The following is a 15,989-nucleotide window of genomic DNA, read 5'->3' on the forward strand; positions in this document are numbered from 1 at the left end:
TCGCCATCTATTTTTATGTGAAAAATGAAAAGGCTAGTTTGTTTCCTTTTGCTTCTTTAGGGAATAAGGACTTTTTAAAAATCATTAAGCAGCTTTGATACTGTTATCTATTCATCCCTTCAAATTAATGCAGCTAAGCCGCTGTCATGATTTATAAGTAATAAGGCTTGTAAAAAGGAAATGACTGTTGTTGTTTCTGGCCATGCATAACATGTCTAAATTAAAAACACGGTTGTAAACTGGAGATGCTGTCACCTTTGCTGCAGCTCAGCGGGCAAATTTAATTCATAAATCCTTCAGCAGTGCAGCCTCAGACCTCATCTTGAAGCACGCACATCCTCATCATAGAAACCTTCTAATTACCTTCTTCGACTGCCAGTGAGATGTCTATGGCAATGGACAGGGGTGGATGTCAGGGGTCTGCGGTGTCACTGTGGTGACCTCTTGGGGGACAGCACAGCAAATATAGCTGCTGAGGATCTCACACACTTCAGGCTTTGATCAAGGAACCCTACTGGAGGCAGTTAAATAAAACATTACTGAGCATGCCGAATGGAAATTATTTCTGCCTAAGAAATACTTTAGTTCAATTAATCAGACAATGCTTTCCCATGGTCTTTCGAGCTTTCAATGGGAAAAAAACGATTGTTGTTTCGGTTTCTCATTGACCCATTTAATCAGTACTCCATCCTTATGAATAGAGCATTAATTTTAGCTGGCTGTTTGCTCTTTCATTCAGCAGTTTCTACTGATACCTAAAAGATGCTATGACCCATTCATTCATTTATAAAAAGATTACCAGCCCCTTGGGCAAACCAACAGGATAGCCACTGTGGAGATAAAAAGAAGCTGCCCTTAAGGGGCTTACAGTTTTTAAACTAAACACATGGGCCTTGGTTAATAAATCTTCAGTTAGAATTTACCCTTATAATTATTAGCAATTAGGCATTATAACCTAAGTAGTAACAATGCCAGCATATAGAAATATTTTTTTCTTGATTATATAAGGGTGCCTTTTTGGAAAATATGTTAGTATTAATATTTTAAAAACAACAAAAATCCAACTAATAATTAAAAAGAAAAGATATTTTGAATGGCAACACGTTGCGATCCTCAATGAACAAGTGAATGTAGGTAACGAGTGCCAGCTTTTACTAACATACTAAAATCAAAGAAACAAAAAGGAAAGAAAGAATAGATATATTTTTTCTCATAACACAACACTATATATATAGCTTTACCAAAAAAAAATTGAACATGAGTCTGATTAAGACTTTAACCTGAAACCTATGTGTTCATATTAACCATTGTCACCCCAATAAATTTAATAAAGTGTTATAAAAAAAGTAGTTTAACTCCAGTTGCCAAGTTGTGGGACATATTGAGGCCAGAGGAATATTTTGAATTTCATCATGAATATGCATTCGATAAAAAAAAATCAAGAAAATCTAACCTACAAAAAAAAAATCTACAAGTCAAATCTCCCAAATTCTTCTTCAGAAAAAAACAATTGTAGGAAAAAAAGATGGAGGGGGATTTAAGATTCTAAAAAAATGGACCATCCCAGCAAGTTATTTTGTGAATATCGACAAACTGAGTCTAAAGATTGTGTGGAGAGACAGGTGACCAAGAATAGCTAACACAATATTGAAGAACAAAGTGAGAATTTTTACCACCCCAGTTCAAGGCTGACTACAAAGCCACGGTAATCAAGACAGTGTGGTGTTGACAAAGGAATGGACAAATAGATGGGTGCTACAGAATAGAGAGCCCAGAAATAGACCTGCGTAAATACAGTCAACTAATCTTTGACAAAGGAGCAAGGGCAGTACAATACAGCAAAGATAATCTCTTCAACAAATGGTGTTGAAACAACTGGGCACCACATACAAACAAATAAGCCCTGCCACAGACAGAGTTTATCCCCCAGAATTAACTCAGTGTGGTCATAGACCTATATGTAAAATATAAACTATAAAAATCCTGGAAGACAAAATGGGAGAAAAGCTAGATAACCTTGGGTATGGCAATGCCTCAACAGCGTGATACATGAAAAATAACTGGTGAGCTGAATTTCATTAAAATTAAAACAAAAAAGAAAACTGTTCTGGAAAGACAATGTTAAGACAATGAGCAGACAAGCCACAGACTAAAAGAAAATATTTGTAAAAGACACATCAGATAATGGATGGTTATCTAAATATACAAAGAATTATTAAAACTCAACAATAAGAAAGCAAACAACCCATATAAAGAATTGGCCAAAGATCTTAACAGACACTTTACCAGAGAAGATATGCAGATAGTAGATAAACATATGAAACTGTGCTGCTCCACGTGACACGTCATCAGAGAAATGCAAATTAAAATAACAATGAGATACCACTATACACCTATTAAATTAGCCAAAATCTGGGACACTGACAACACCAAATGCTGACAAGGATGTGGAGGAACAGGAACTCTCATGCACTGCCGATGAGAAGGCAAAATGGTACAGACAATTTAGAAGATAGTCTGTTAATTTTTTACAAAACCAAAAAAACATACTCTTACTGTATGATCTGATATTTACCCAAAGGTGTGTGAAACTTACATCCACAGAAAACCTGCACAAAGATGTCTATATAAAAAGTGTAATTGTTAACACTTACTTAAGTTAAAAAATATTTACAAATAAGTGATGCATTTAACAACAAAATTCCTGAGTTATGTAGTTAACTAAAGTCCTTCTGAAGGTGTAAGGATTAGTATTAAGAATGTACATACAACCTTGGCCAGTGTGGCTCAGTTGGTTGGAGCATTGTCCGGTGCTGAAGGGTGTTGGGTTCAGTTCCCAGTCAGGACACATACCCAGGTTGCAGGTTTTATCCGGGTTGGGGTATACAGAGGAGGCACCTGATAGATGTTTCTCTCACATAGATGTTTCTCTCTCTCTTCCTCTCCCTTCCTCTCACTCTAAAATCAATTTAATTTTTCTTTTTGTAAAAAAGAGTGTATGTACATTTCACATATGTCTTAAATTAAATTATATAAAATAATTATAAGCATACCTTGCTTAAATGAATATCTTAGATAGCATTTCACTTCTGCTTTTAGTATTATTGGAAACAATTAGAAATATATTAAATATGAAGTTCAAAAACTCAGCTAAAAATTATTCTAAATATTGGGATTTTATGAAGTATTTCTTGTATAACAGACTCTAATAATTATTTTGAAAGTCACATGCATAAAAGGAGCAATAGCACTCCATACAGAGGTAATCGATTTATACTAATCACTTTGATTCGTGTTATTTAATTTATATGCTAAGCAGATGAGCTGAATGGATTATTATTACCAAACAAACTGTTCCCTATTATTAAAGTTTTCCTGGCTTTTGTATGGCTGTCCATGACATCTAATTCATTGTTCTTAAATAGGCAAATGTTAGTTTTAAATATGCATTAGACAAATACAATCAAAACTATACCATATATCTCTAACATTTTATAAAATTACCATTACAAACGAGTATTAAAGCATTAACTCAAGGTTTTTATTTTTAATATTTACTATGAAAATCTGTAATGAACTCTAAAATAAGTAGCATTGTTAATATAAGAACATAGATAAACTGGAAAGGTAATTTTATGTTAATTTCATAAAATACATTATTATTATATAATAACATGCTATTCTAGGCAGAATGTTTAGGGTAGTTTTATTTTTATTTTATAGTAATCTATGCAAATAGATAGACATTAGTTACAAATATCAGTGTTGATTTAAAAGAAGGGAGCAGAAAATAAAAATTTATGGGGCAGCTTTTATGCATGTGACTTTCAAAATAATTCAAATTGTCTAATGTCATGAGAATGCCAATTATAATGATCTTAAAGCTTATTAAACATGATTAAATGGATGTAGTAGTTATACACAGAAGTAATATATCAAATTGTTAATGGAGGCCATGATTGAGCAGATCTGGGGGTCTTCCCTTCTTTTATTGCTTATGTTTTTTATTAGTTTACATTTATTTTGAAAGCAAACAGGTAAAGGAACAGCAATGACACTAAATCAGGGCCTTCACCAGCATGTTTTGCTAGAGTGGGAGATTTAGGTGTAATCTACATTGTGCTTTAGTGCTAAGCATGTATTGGAAGCTGAGGAATTGGCCTTGATATGGAAAGTTAAGATTTTACCAAGGAGAGGTTTACTTATAATAATTGTTCTGTGTCATTTAGATGGTTTTAGATTTTTAAGTCTGCCAAACATCATGCTTCCATAAAGATCCAGTTCAAAACAATGATTTTTATTATTTTAAGGTAGAATAATTATGCCCCCCTGCCCCCTCTCACCAGGATTTCTTTAGACCTTGTACAAAGGAAATCTTCCTAAACACATATAATAAATAATTAAAGGCCTCCAGGATACAGAGCTAACCATCATTTTTGTTGGGTTGTGTTTGTACAATTCATTGAAGCTTAACCAAATTCTTATTGCTTGACGTTTACCTCATGGGACTTTTGAAACCAGAAGCCATTATAAGAGCAGAGGTCAAGGTAAAATTGTTGTAATTAATGAAAAAATAAACAGAATTCTCACATATAATTATTTTTGTATATACAACTTCTGAGGTGATCTTTCCATCTGGAAATCTGTTAAACATATAAAATTTATTAGTTCGAACACCCATGTCTACACTCTGCTCCTAAACTCGCTTCACACACTTTTTTTTTTTTCCTATCTCAATAAATGGCAACTACCTTCTTCCATCTAATCCAAAAAAGTCATCATTATTTCTTATCACACCCTATGAAGGTTCTACCAGCTAATCTATTACCTCCCCCTTCAAACTACGTTCAGAATGTTGGCATCTCACCAGGCATTGAAACCTTCGTCCAGTTCATCACTTCATGCTATTCACTAAGTAGACAATATTCACTAAGTAGACAATATTCATCGAGTGGCTCCATCTCTGACATTGTTCTATTCTGGGTACAACGGTAGAAATCAAACAAAAAACCCTGCCCCCCTGGGTCTTATAATCATGTAAAAATATCTTGACAGAGATTAATGAAACAACCACCAAATGGATGACAGTGGCTTTCTCCTCCATTTGTATATTTCTTACATTTCAGCCTTTAAAAAAATAGTAAACTAGGTCTTTGCACTTGTCATATACTATCCTGATATGATTTCACATTTCACTCCAAGTAAAAGTTCAAGTCTGTAACAAACCCCATAAGAGGTCCTCTGATCCCTGGCCCCACCCAGCCACGTCTCACTTACATCATATGTTCTCAGACTGTGTCACTTATCCTGCTCCTACATAGCAGTCTCCTTGTTACTCCTGAACATGCCAAAGACATCCCCACCTCTTGGCCTTTCCAAGTGCTCTTTCCCCTCTTTAAAAGCTGCCTTTCCACGTATTATTACACTTCCTAATTTCTAATCATGTTTTTATGTTTTCGAGGAATTTATTGCTACCTAAGATGTAAATACTTATACTGGATTGTAAGGATCCCAAGAAAAAGTTTATATAGATTGCACAAAGTAGAAGCTTAAAGTACATATTGAATAAGTTTATAAATGGATGGATGAATGCAATATTAATTTAACATTGAAATAAATTATAGAACTAAAGAAAGGCTCTTTAGAAATTATGGGTATACTTTCTAAAGTAAATGATTCTTTGCACATTTATATGTCTACTATATATTTATGCATCATTTATCATTTAGAATGTAAATGCTGAGTTTCATATTTCCCCCAAAAAACAGCTTGATATTTCTCTACAATAAAATTTTCAAACTTAGTCTTTTCATAAGTTATGTTTGAATCATTTAAATAGTTTTAAACAATTATATGGAGACTGTTAAAAATTACAACTTGGAAAGATGATAAAAGTTTCCTAGAATTTTTAGCTGCTGGTATTTCAATATGGATATGCTCCCCTGCTATCTAATTCACTACAGCCGAGACGTGAATTGTATTTAGTATGGTCTTATAGAATACTGCAGAATAAATGCTTATCAACTTTTGTATCAATCAAGTCCAAATTTCAATAGGAAAAATGATTGTTAATGAATTCCACCAGGCACATAAGTTGACAATAAGATCAAGAAATTAGGAATCTTTGTTTGTGAATTTTGCCATCTTTTGCCATGCATGAAAATGAATGAAATTATAGGTAATGTCTGCTTTCATAGATGGGGAAAACCCATCTTGGCCAAGACAGAAGTTAAAAACATGAGTGTTTCCTTGAATGGTGTTGCTGCAGTGAAAGGCAGGCATAAAGCACACAGCTGATTTTAGAGCTTATCTGTGGCCATAACCTATTCCTACAGAAGCTGTGTTATTTGTCATCACCTCCAAAATGACACTGAGGACATTGGCTTAAGCATGGGAAATATATGGTCATTCAAGAAGAGATGAGTGAATGGAGTTAGAAGTCAAAGCCCAAGGGTATATGTGACAGGAATAGAGAAGCGTTTGCTACTCTGAGTGGCAAGTAAAGGATGAGCTATCAAAGACTGAGATGATGTTCATTAGAAATATAAACTCTGCCACGAGCAGCTTGATGTCAGAATTCATCAGAGTCTCCTTGCAATCTAGAGTATTTATCCAACTAGGAGTATAACATTTGCTTAGATTTTTAAACCTTATGTTTAATACATGCTAATCATGGATAATAAATTTTTCACAAATTATATTTCACTTGTCAGCCAGGGTGATTTATTAGGTTTGTGAATTCATTTAAAATTCAATACCTTTGGGTGCTGCATCACTGAACTTAATGAGCCAGATTCTCCCACTGAGTCCGTTGCTTTCAGGTTCCTAGGGTCCTATTAAATTAAGTTCTTCAGTATATTAAATGCTTCCCTAGTGTTTTAAAGTGTTAATACATCCTGCATTGGGGAAGTATCATGAATTAAAAAAAAAAAAAAATTAACAACTCACCGTTATTTTCCCCCTCAAGTAGTACTTTCTTTACCTGCATGCAGTCTCATTTCTTGAGGTTTATAGTGTTCTTTAGCAATGAAAATAAAGGTCTCTTCAGGCGAGTGAAATGGATGATTCCTGTTTGTTCTATCATTCATAGAGAAACCTTTTTACAATCATTACCCCCTTCTCTATTGCCATCTTTAGTAATAACATTGCCTCCAGCAGCTGTAGAATCAGGGGAGCACAAGACTAAGACTAACTTCCACTTATTTCCTAGGAAAGCAGGGCTAACGGTGAGTGGTTAGCGCCCCACAGCCCCCGCCAGCCCCCACAAACAGGCACTTTCCACTTGTAAACACTTTGTCAATGAGCAGAAACGGATGGGCAGGAGTAAATATATATCTTTTTGCTTACATTCACGTAATTGTGCCCTATTAGAAAACAGAAACAACAGGAATCGGTATCACTTTGCCTTAAGTAGTAAACTATTTAACATTGTTACTTATGCAAAGAAATAGAGGACATATTAAGTACAAGCTAAGGCACCTTTTCTGGTAAGAAATATTTATTCACTCAATAAAGAGCCTTAAGAAATAAGAGGTGCAAAAAACACAAGCACACACACACAAGCACCTCTTTAAATAGAGTTTTAAGCATATAGTACAGATTTTATGGCAATTAGGAAAAAGGAGAAGCATAATGTGAAATGATTTACTATAAACAATAGGGCGATCGCACCATCTTGTAAAGGCATATGGTACATATAAATTATTGAATATTAGTTGCATAAAATTAGCGAGAGAGTAGGATTTTCTTTTCGGGACATTCTTCTAACCCTCTGTTTTAGCTCAGTGTATTTCATATACACATTTTTAAAAATTTATATATTAATTTATCCTGTGTACCCAGCTTCATATATATACTTATTAATAAAAAGGATATCCTGCACTCCTGGTATTTTTTCTTCAGGGCTAATGTCATAGTATAATTTTTCTTTCCAAATTGTTCCATTTCTCTTTCATCCACATTATATTTTTAAATTTTAGAACTCAGTAAAGTTTATTTTCTTAAGAGGCCCTCCTGGACCCCTAAACTAATTAGGTCCTGCTTCTTTGCTCCCCTAATGCCAATCAGTTATAACACTCATTAAAATTCACGGTAGTTTTATGTGTTTAATAATATGTTTCCGCCCTCTTGATCTACACGAAAGACAGAATTTAACAAATAATTATTTTCTTATTAATATCAGAGACCTGAATAATTTAAAATTTTATATCAAGCCATGCCTTAGAATAGCAGACTTATATAATGCCAAGCAACATAATTGGTGAATTATGCAGTATTTAAATGCTTTATTTAAAAAATACAAGATTGATTTTTATCTAGGTTGGGTTTTTTTTGTTTTGTGTTTTACTTTCCATCAATATTTGAATATGGGCAAATGCACTAGGTCTTTGACTACAATTCAGAAAACCAAAAAATTATTTTATTATTAGGCATTGCTGATTTTTGTGTACTTTAATTTCTTCAATTGATTTTATAATGATACTTTTGTTTAAAAGACAATATATATGTTCATTGTAGGAAACAAAGAAAAACAAATAAAATAAAAAGGAATACAGCATATAATTAGTCCTCAGAAATAATTATTTATAGACTTATATGTAAATAGATTTCCCTTTGAGCTTAAAATTGTAAACATTTATTAGCATAGAAGATGAGCTGGTATGTCGGGGGTAGAAGTATTTATTTCCATTAGATGTTTTACAACATGTTGAGAGACAAAGCTGAGAAGAGTGTGATACAGCTTGTATGTTGTTATTTTTCTACCAATGAATTTGAATATTTCTTTTTATGTAATTTTATTTTTATCTGCAAACTGAGGAGTATGTGCTCATGTATATTCTTTATACTATAGTTACTATTTCTAAACCTACTTTTTTATTTACCATTTTCCATGTCAATATATTCTACCACGTAGATTAATTTTTAATGCCTGTGTAGAATGCATTATTAGTATGCCTTTTGAAAGGCAATTTTTTTTAATGAAACAGTTCTGAACAAAATCATAGATTGCAATGGCAGAGCAATTTAGGAACTGAAAGTGGCTGGAAATGTGTCCATTTCCTCTTTAAGTGCAATTCAACAAGGCCAGAGATTGGTTTTCTATTGACCATATTCTGCATTATAAATATAATCTGCTAGAATTCTACTTAAATATCATCCTATTTAACCTTTTGAAATAGAGGATTTGGCTTTTAAGGGAAAGGTGGCATTTCATCAAACAATAAAACCAAATGTACTTGGACACAATTATTGCCTACTATAGCAGGCTTTTATTTGTGCTGTATGGTTGCATATAATAAAGATATAAATTCACCCTAATTTATTTTGCCTATGAAAGATGGAAGAAATTCAAGGGAGAAAAAAAAAGGCTTTAGTTCTGTTTAATAATGAAGCAATGCGCATAGCTTATGATAAATGTTTCATCCGTTTCTAGAAGTAAATGCTATATAGTTAAAATTTACAAAGCTGACATCGCACACCTTCGTTTCACAGGAAAGTGACTAGACAAAATAACAATAAATGAAAATTAAATATGACAGTATTGACATTATGCTGCAGTTATTTATTTGCAGGTCAGCGTCCTGATAGGCTGAAGGCAGGTGCCTAGGTTTCTATCTTTGTGTGTGAGGAGCAGACACAGCGCCTGAGAGTCAGGGGCGGTCGGTAAACCCGTGGAAAGGAGGAGGGAGGGAAGGAAAAGTAGAAAGACTGTGAAGGAGGGAAGGAGGAAAACAGATGCAAACCCGGGAGCAGTAACAGTAGGAGGGAGAAAAAGTACAAAAAGAAACGTCACTATGTGATGTGACCGAGGCGGAGCTAATGCTACAGGGCCCATCCCATAACTGCACATACATGTATCAGCTCGACATGGTGTACATCTTAAACTTACACAGTGCAGCATGTAAAATATATTTCAATACAAAGATGATGTAAATGAAAAAATATAATATTAATGATTAGCAAAAGTATCCCAGGTAGGTTAAAAGTGTCCATGTGAAAAGTGAAGCATTATAAACATTGAAAAGATACTAGAACGCCTATAGGAAAATATTTCTTTAAGAACACTCAAGGAAGAAATAACAAGAACCTTTAATAAATTAGACAACTTTATCATTAAAATCTTTTGTCCAGAAGTCACCCCACCAACACACTGATAAAAGGGAGAAATATATATGCCAAGTAACTGTGATTTTATTTATACTGTTCTGTGTGGCAGCTATTTAATCTCTCCTGCCAGACATGTGACAGGAATGACTTAACTTGCCTACTGCCAACTTAGAAGCTGTGTGGCCATTGATTTTCTTTGATCAATAAAATCTGAATCAAAGTGACATGTGCAACAGTGTTACTTCTGGGTCAGAGCTTTAAAAGCCAATTCTCCATTTGTTTCCTTTGTTTTTCTTTGCCCCTGGGGAGCAGAAATGTCCTCACCAGAGAGTGGCTCTAGGGAATGGATCTCAGAATGACCATGATGCAGAACAAAGGACCAGCTGACTCACCATGAATTTGCATTATAAACGATATATAAACATGTTGGTTTATTTCTAGTTTTATTTTATTTCACAGCAACATAAATTATTAACATAATTTAATTAATTCTTATTAGATTCCAAACTATATAAAGAACACACAAAACATTTTTAACCCAGCAAATTAATAGAAAAATTGAAACAGATATGAACAAACTATTCACACAAGAGAAATTGCAAATGGCTTATAACCATGAAAATACAAGAAAATTCTAATGACCTCCTGATGGATATTGCCTGGTTTTAATACCCAATGTCATAAAACCTACACATGTTGCAGGCCAAATGGTAAAGCATTATGGGTCTGACTCACATTGCAGTGACCTCTATTTGGAAGCCCAGGACGGTGCTGGAGCTGCTCCCTTCCTGGTATTTCATAGAGGAACATTTTGTCACTGCCGGGGCTTGCTCAGCACAGGCTGTTCGTCCTAAACAATATCAATTTATTTCTCAGTGTTTTGGAGGCTGAAAAGTCCAAGATCAGGTGTCAGCATGGTCAGATTCTGGTCACAACCATCTTCCTGGCCTGCAGATGTTTAAAGAGAGAGCAAACTCTATGGAGTGTCATTCTAACAAGTGCACTTATTCTATCATGAGAGCCTCACCTTCGTGAGCTTGTCTGAACTAAATGAATTCCCAAAGTCCCCGTCTCCAAATACCATCGCAGTGGGGACTGGGGCTTCAACACATGAGGGGAGCATGATTCAGACCACAGCAGCCACTAAGCCTCATGCCCCGTGGGGCACTTGTCCATCAAGACATTCAAGCTCAGCCAGGGCAGCTCGCTCACCTCGGCCAGCTGTCCAACCAGGATGCTCTAGTCATTTCTCTCCAGTTGCTCAGGCAGAACTCTCATCGCCCGCCCCTCAGGGATGGCGGCCTCGGATCCAGGCGGTGATGCAGGGCAGTTCCTAACAGTGGGACACGCACTGCCACAAACCAGCTGTCACCCTCACTCTTCTGCTCCACACAGAAGTCATTATTCTTGTTGGTGACATACTGCCTGTGATTCAGGTGTCTGCTCCAACTTGTATTTATTTCAGCTGAAACGTGGACTAACTTTTCCCCTCAAGATTATCAGATAGTCTGGTACCGAGTTCTCATTAAATTCTCTTGATTCTAACAAACCTTGAAGAGTTTACTTGTTAAATATTCTCCCCATCTGAGAGTACGCAATAGAAATGCGTTTTGAGCAACATTGAATGAGAAGACAGCACCGCCTCTATTCTACTTCTGCTTATAAAGATTTGCCTTTATTACTTGGTTGGAAGCCCCTGGGCTTTATCTTATTGCCAGATCTTGGCCTGTGCTCTACAAATTGGTGTTTAATTTGGTAGGAGAGAGCCTCTGGCTATTCTGCTTTGCCTTTCAGTAGCTGAGGAGAGCTAACTGCCCAGAACAAGGGCTTCGTAACTGCCAACTCCCTTCTTCTCGGTGACAAAAGATCATGCAGAGGTTCTCCCTGCAGGGGCTTCTAAACGTTTGACCTTTTTCCCCGGGCTGATAAAATAATAGGAATCACACAGCCTCAGATCCAGAGTGCCAGTAGTTTAGTGTGGATTTTATATAAGTATGACCTCTTTAGTGAGGGGAGTGAAGCTTTTTCTTTTCTCTATTTTCTCAGATAATGAGTTGTGAATATTGTCTGATGTCAGGAGGTAGAAAAGGCTGACTTTTTTTTTTTTTTAAAAAAACAAAAACACAAAACACATTAATTTACAAAAAAACCAAAGAGTTCACTTTGTCATATATTTTGTAGAATGTTTGGTTTCCTATGAGGGTTTTTATGAGTCACAGAAATTACTGTCACACCTAACCCATTATTATAAGATAACTGTGTTCCTGTTGAGTATACACCAGAACCTCCTTGAAAATTTCTTACAATATTTTGGGACATCTAACTTAATATTTAGAAAACATCTACTTGGAACTAGCTTGCCTAGATACAGATGGTGTGTTTTGGAAAGACAGATTTATTTTACTTTCGTTCTGCAGGCAGCAAACAATAATGACAACCGATAATTCTTGTGAGGACTGACTCTGTGCCATTTTGTATGATTACCATATTTAATCCTGTGCAATAGATACAGTTATTTCCCACATTCTGCAGCTATGGGAACTAATGCTTATAATTTAAGGAAATTGTCAAGATTAGGTGGTTAGTAAAAGGTGGAACTGGGATTTAAATGCTGATGTTCTGACTGCAAACACCAAATTCCTAATGACTTCTCTCATCTGTCAGTAGACCCATGTGGAGTAAAATATTAAACATGCAAATTCCTGATTACTCTCCTTGAATATTTGGGTGCAGAATTTGATAATGTACAGTTTTACAAGTTTATCATGTGATTCTGCTGACTGCAAGGTATTAAAGCTCTGATTTATGAGATTGAAACTTTTCAGTTGCAGTTCCCTCATGGGCACGAGATTCCAGGTTTGAAAGGTTGGTCTCCTTAAAGTGTATTATTTTTCACCCTTCTCATTTATCATATTTTAATATTATGAATCTGTTTCACATATTGCATAAAAAATTCCTAGTCCCAAGCTTTGACAAAAAATATTGTTTTAAAAGCTGTAAAAATATTTGGGTTAGTGACACATTCATCATCCAAAGGTCACAGCTCTGAAGGGGGAGTTAATCTAGGGACTTTTCGCTGAAATGTGGCTCTCTTGCTAATGGATGCAGGGCTGTCACTGTCAGGACAGGAAAAGTGCTCTGGTGTTCTGTGAGTCTCGTGGTGGCTGCAGGTGCCAAAATGAACATTTGCTCACAAATTAAAGTAATTTCTCAAAACACATCTGACTCTGGCCTTTAGAATCTAGCAGAAATACACAAGCTAAGGGGGATTTAAAATACGAGATTGAGAATGTTCATAAAGTTTATTAGAAAGCATAAACGCAGTGGTGGTGGAGCCATCATCAAGGGTAGTGGTGGTCATTACTGCGTTAAGTCCTGAACTTACCAGTGGGTAAGTAGAGGGGGTGGCAGTGGCCCTGTGATTTACTGATGACCGCTTTCTGAATCTGTTACACGATGGCAAACTTATTCTCACATTTCTCAATTTCTGTCGCTAAATAGCACGGCAAGTACAAAAAACTGCATCCCCTTCATTCTTTGTATATTTAATTTTAAGCACCTTTGAGGGTAAAGCTAAATGATTGGGTGACCAGATGTTCCAAATATCAGGAGGCTCTGAGAGATAATGTGAACAAGGGAATGAGAAGGTACTACCACCTGTAATTTTATAAATACCTAAATTTTCTATATTTCGATGCTGGACATTTAATAGGAACTAAACATGTTTCAGAATAACTGAATCATAATCCCCTTGTAAAGGGACTGGTTATTTTGAAATAGTAACTTTCCTCATTCTCTTATAATTCCACTTATATTACCCCTCCCCCCTTTTCCCTCCAAGCCCACTTTTCTTTATTTTGAACACATTTCTTTATATAAAATGTATTGGATATGAAGAACTTTAGCTTGTATAATGTGGTCAGGTTGCCATATCCTTTTATCAAAAGCCCTAGGTAATTTTGGTCCTATGATGGTAATGATGAATTTTTGTGAACATCCTGTAGCTGTTAGTCAACCATTAATATCAGGGTGGTAAACAAAATATTTTAACACATGGCTTATTTAGACCTAGGACCTTTCGAAATTTCTTCTGCATAAGTTTCAGATGCTATGACTTCTTGACTAATAAGAGAGTTATTTTCTAATCCCTTCAAGATCTGAAATTTTCTACAAGTATCTTGTTTTATCGCTTTTATGTCATAAAAATTAAATGTTAGCACCTTCTTTATTCATCTCTAACACAACAAATATTTTAGAACCCTACTCTTCGTGTGGTAGGCAGTTAGACAGACATGAACAGAAAAGACAATGGATCAGGTACAGAAGGTCACCAGGGAGGAAAGGCCTGGGTGCCTAGCAAAGGGCAAAACTGGGAAAACAATGACCTTGCCCCTAGGATAACCTTTCCTCCCCTAGTATACTGCTGGTTATTCAGTTTAGACCCCCTGACCTTTCCTATTGCTGGTCATGTGACTCAGACCCTCTCCTGACCTTTCCTCTCCTAGCATGTTGTTAGTCATGCAGGTTAGCCGTCCTCTCTTAGAGGGGGAACAAACAATGGGGCTGGAGAGTAGCCCTTAAGTGTTAAGTCCCCAGAACAATGAGGTTCTGACCCCCATCAAATACACCTAGGTCTCAGTTGTGTTTCAGCTCCAGGCCTAGAAAAGCAGCAAAACCAGACAAGCAATACCATGGCTGACCTCAGGACCAGCTACATTGACTAATCGCCCCTTCCCTGGCACCAACCAATCAGTAGAGACCACAACTCTGAAAGGACAAACCTGGAAAGCTGATGAATATCCTATTGACATCCTCCCCTGGGACCTCCCCTAAAATCTTCACTCTTAAAAGCCCTTAAGATGAAGGACTCAGCACTCCCCCTCTCTGGGAGCACTCCTGTTCCCCTCCTGTTCCCCCAGGCACGTTGCCTTTACCTTTCTCCCTCTTAAGCTCCAAGGGCCCCTTCTTTTGCCTCTGTAATTGTTTCCTGAGCCCATTTCTTCTATGACCCACTTCTACCTCTGTGACTTTCTAAATAAACTTTCTCTTATAGTTTGAGTCTCAACTCTGAATTCTTTCTTAGCCAGAACTCAAGTACTGAGGTTGCTGAACTGAGGTCTAATCGCTAGTAACATTGTGGCACTGTTTTGCCACCATGATATGTAACACTTTTTGCTACTCAGAGAAAACATCCAGATAAATGTATCGCCTGTGAGTATTATAGTAGGTGGAAGAATGGTTTCTCAGTGATGTCTATGCTCTAATTTCTGGAACCTGTGAATATGTTGCCTTAATGACAAAAACGACCTTTGCAGATGTTGTCAATGTTATAAACACCGCAATGCAAAGATTATCCTGGATTATCTAGTTGGGACCAATGTAAACACTTGTCTTCAAAACAGAAGGATCTTTTAGGGCTGGGACTAGAGAAAGGGAGCAGCAGAAATGAGAGAGAAAAATATGCAAAGCTAGTATAGGATGTGTTACTATGACAGTTTCTGTGGGCGATAGGAAGTCAATTCTGCCAAAGACCCCTAGGAGGCTGACTAATAGACACTCTAAACTGTGTGTGTGAAAGATGAAGGTAGAAACATTTATCCCTCAGCTCTTGCACCCCACTGAGGGATTTCTCTGGGGGTGATAACTTCCCTGCTTTTAAGGTTTGCTTGAATGAGGCTGAATGGGCTCTGAAGCCAAAAGCAAAACAATTGCATTGAGGTGGGAAGGGGATTTTGTGAAGAGTCTCTGGTTGTCAAGACCTGTCTGCTGAACTGCCAGTGAAACCACAGAAAATGAGGGGCAGTGTTGGGTCCGGTGGTGTCTGCCGCAGGAAGGCCATGACCTAGTGGACACAGGCTATTTAAATCTTACTGAGAGGGCAG

Source organism: Miniopterus natalensis, chromosome 3 (assembly GCF_054644295.1).
Source record: "Miniopterus natalensis isolate mMinNat1 chromosome 3, mMinNat1.hap1, whole genome shotgun sequence".
Taxonomy (NCBI): domain Eukaryota; kingdom Metazoa; phylum Chordata; class Mammalia; order Chiroptera; family Miniopteridae; genus Miniopterus; species Miniopterus natalensis.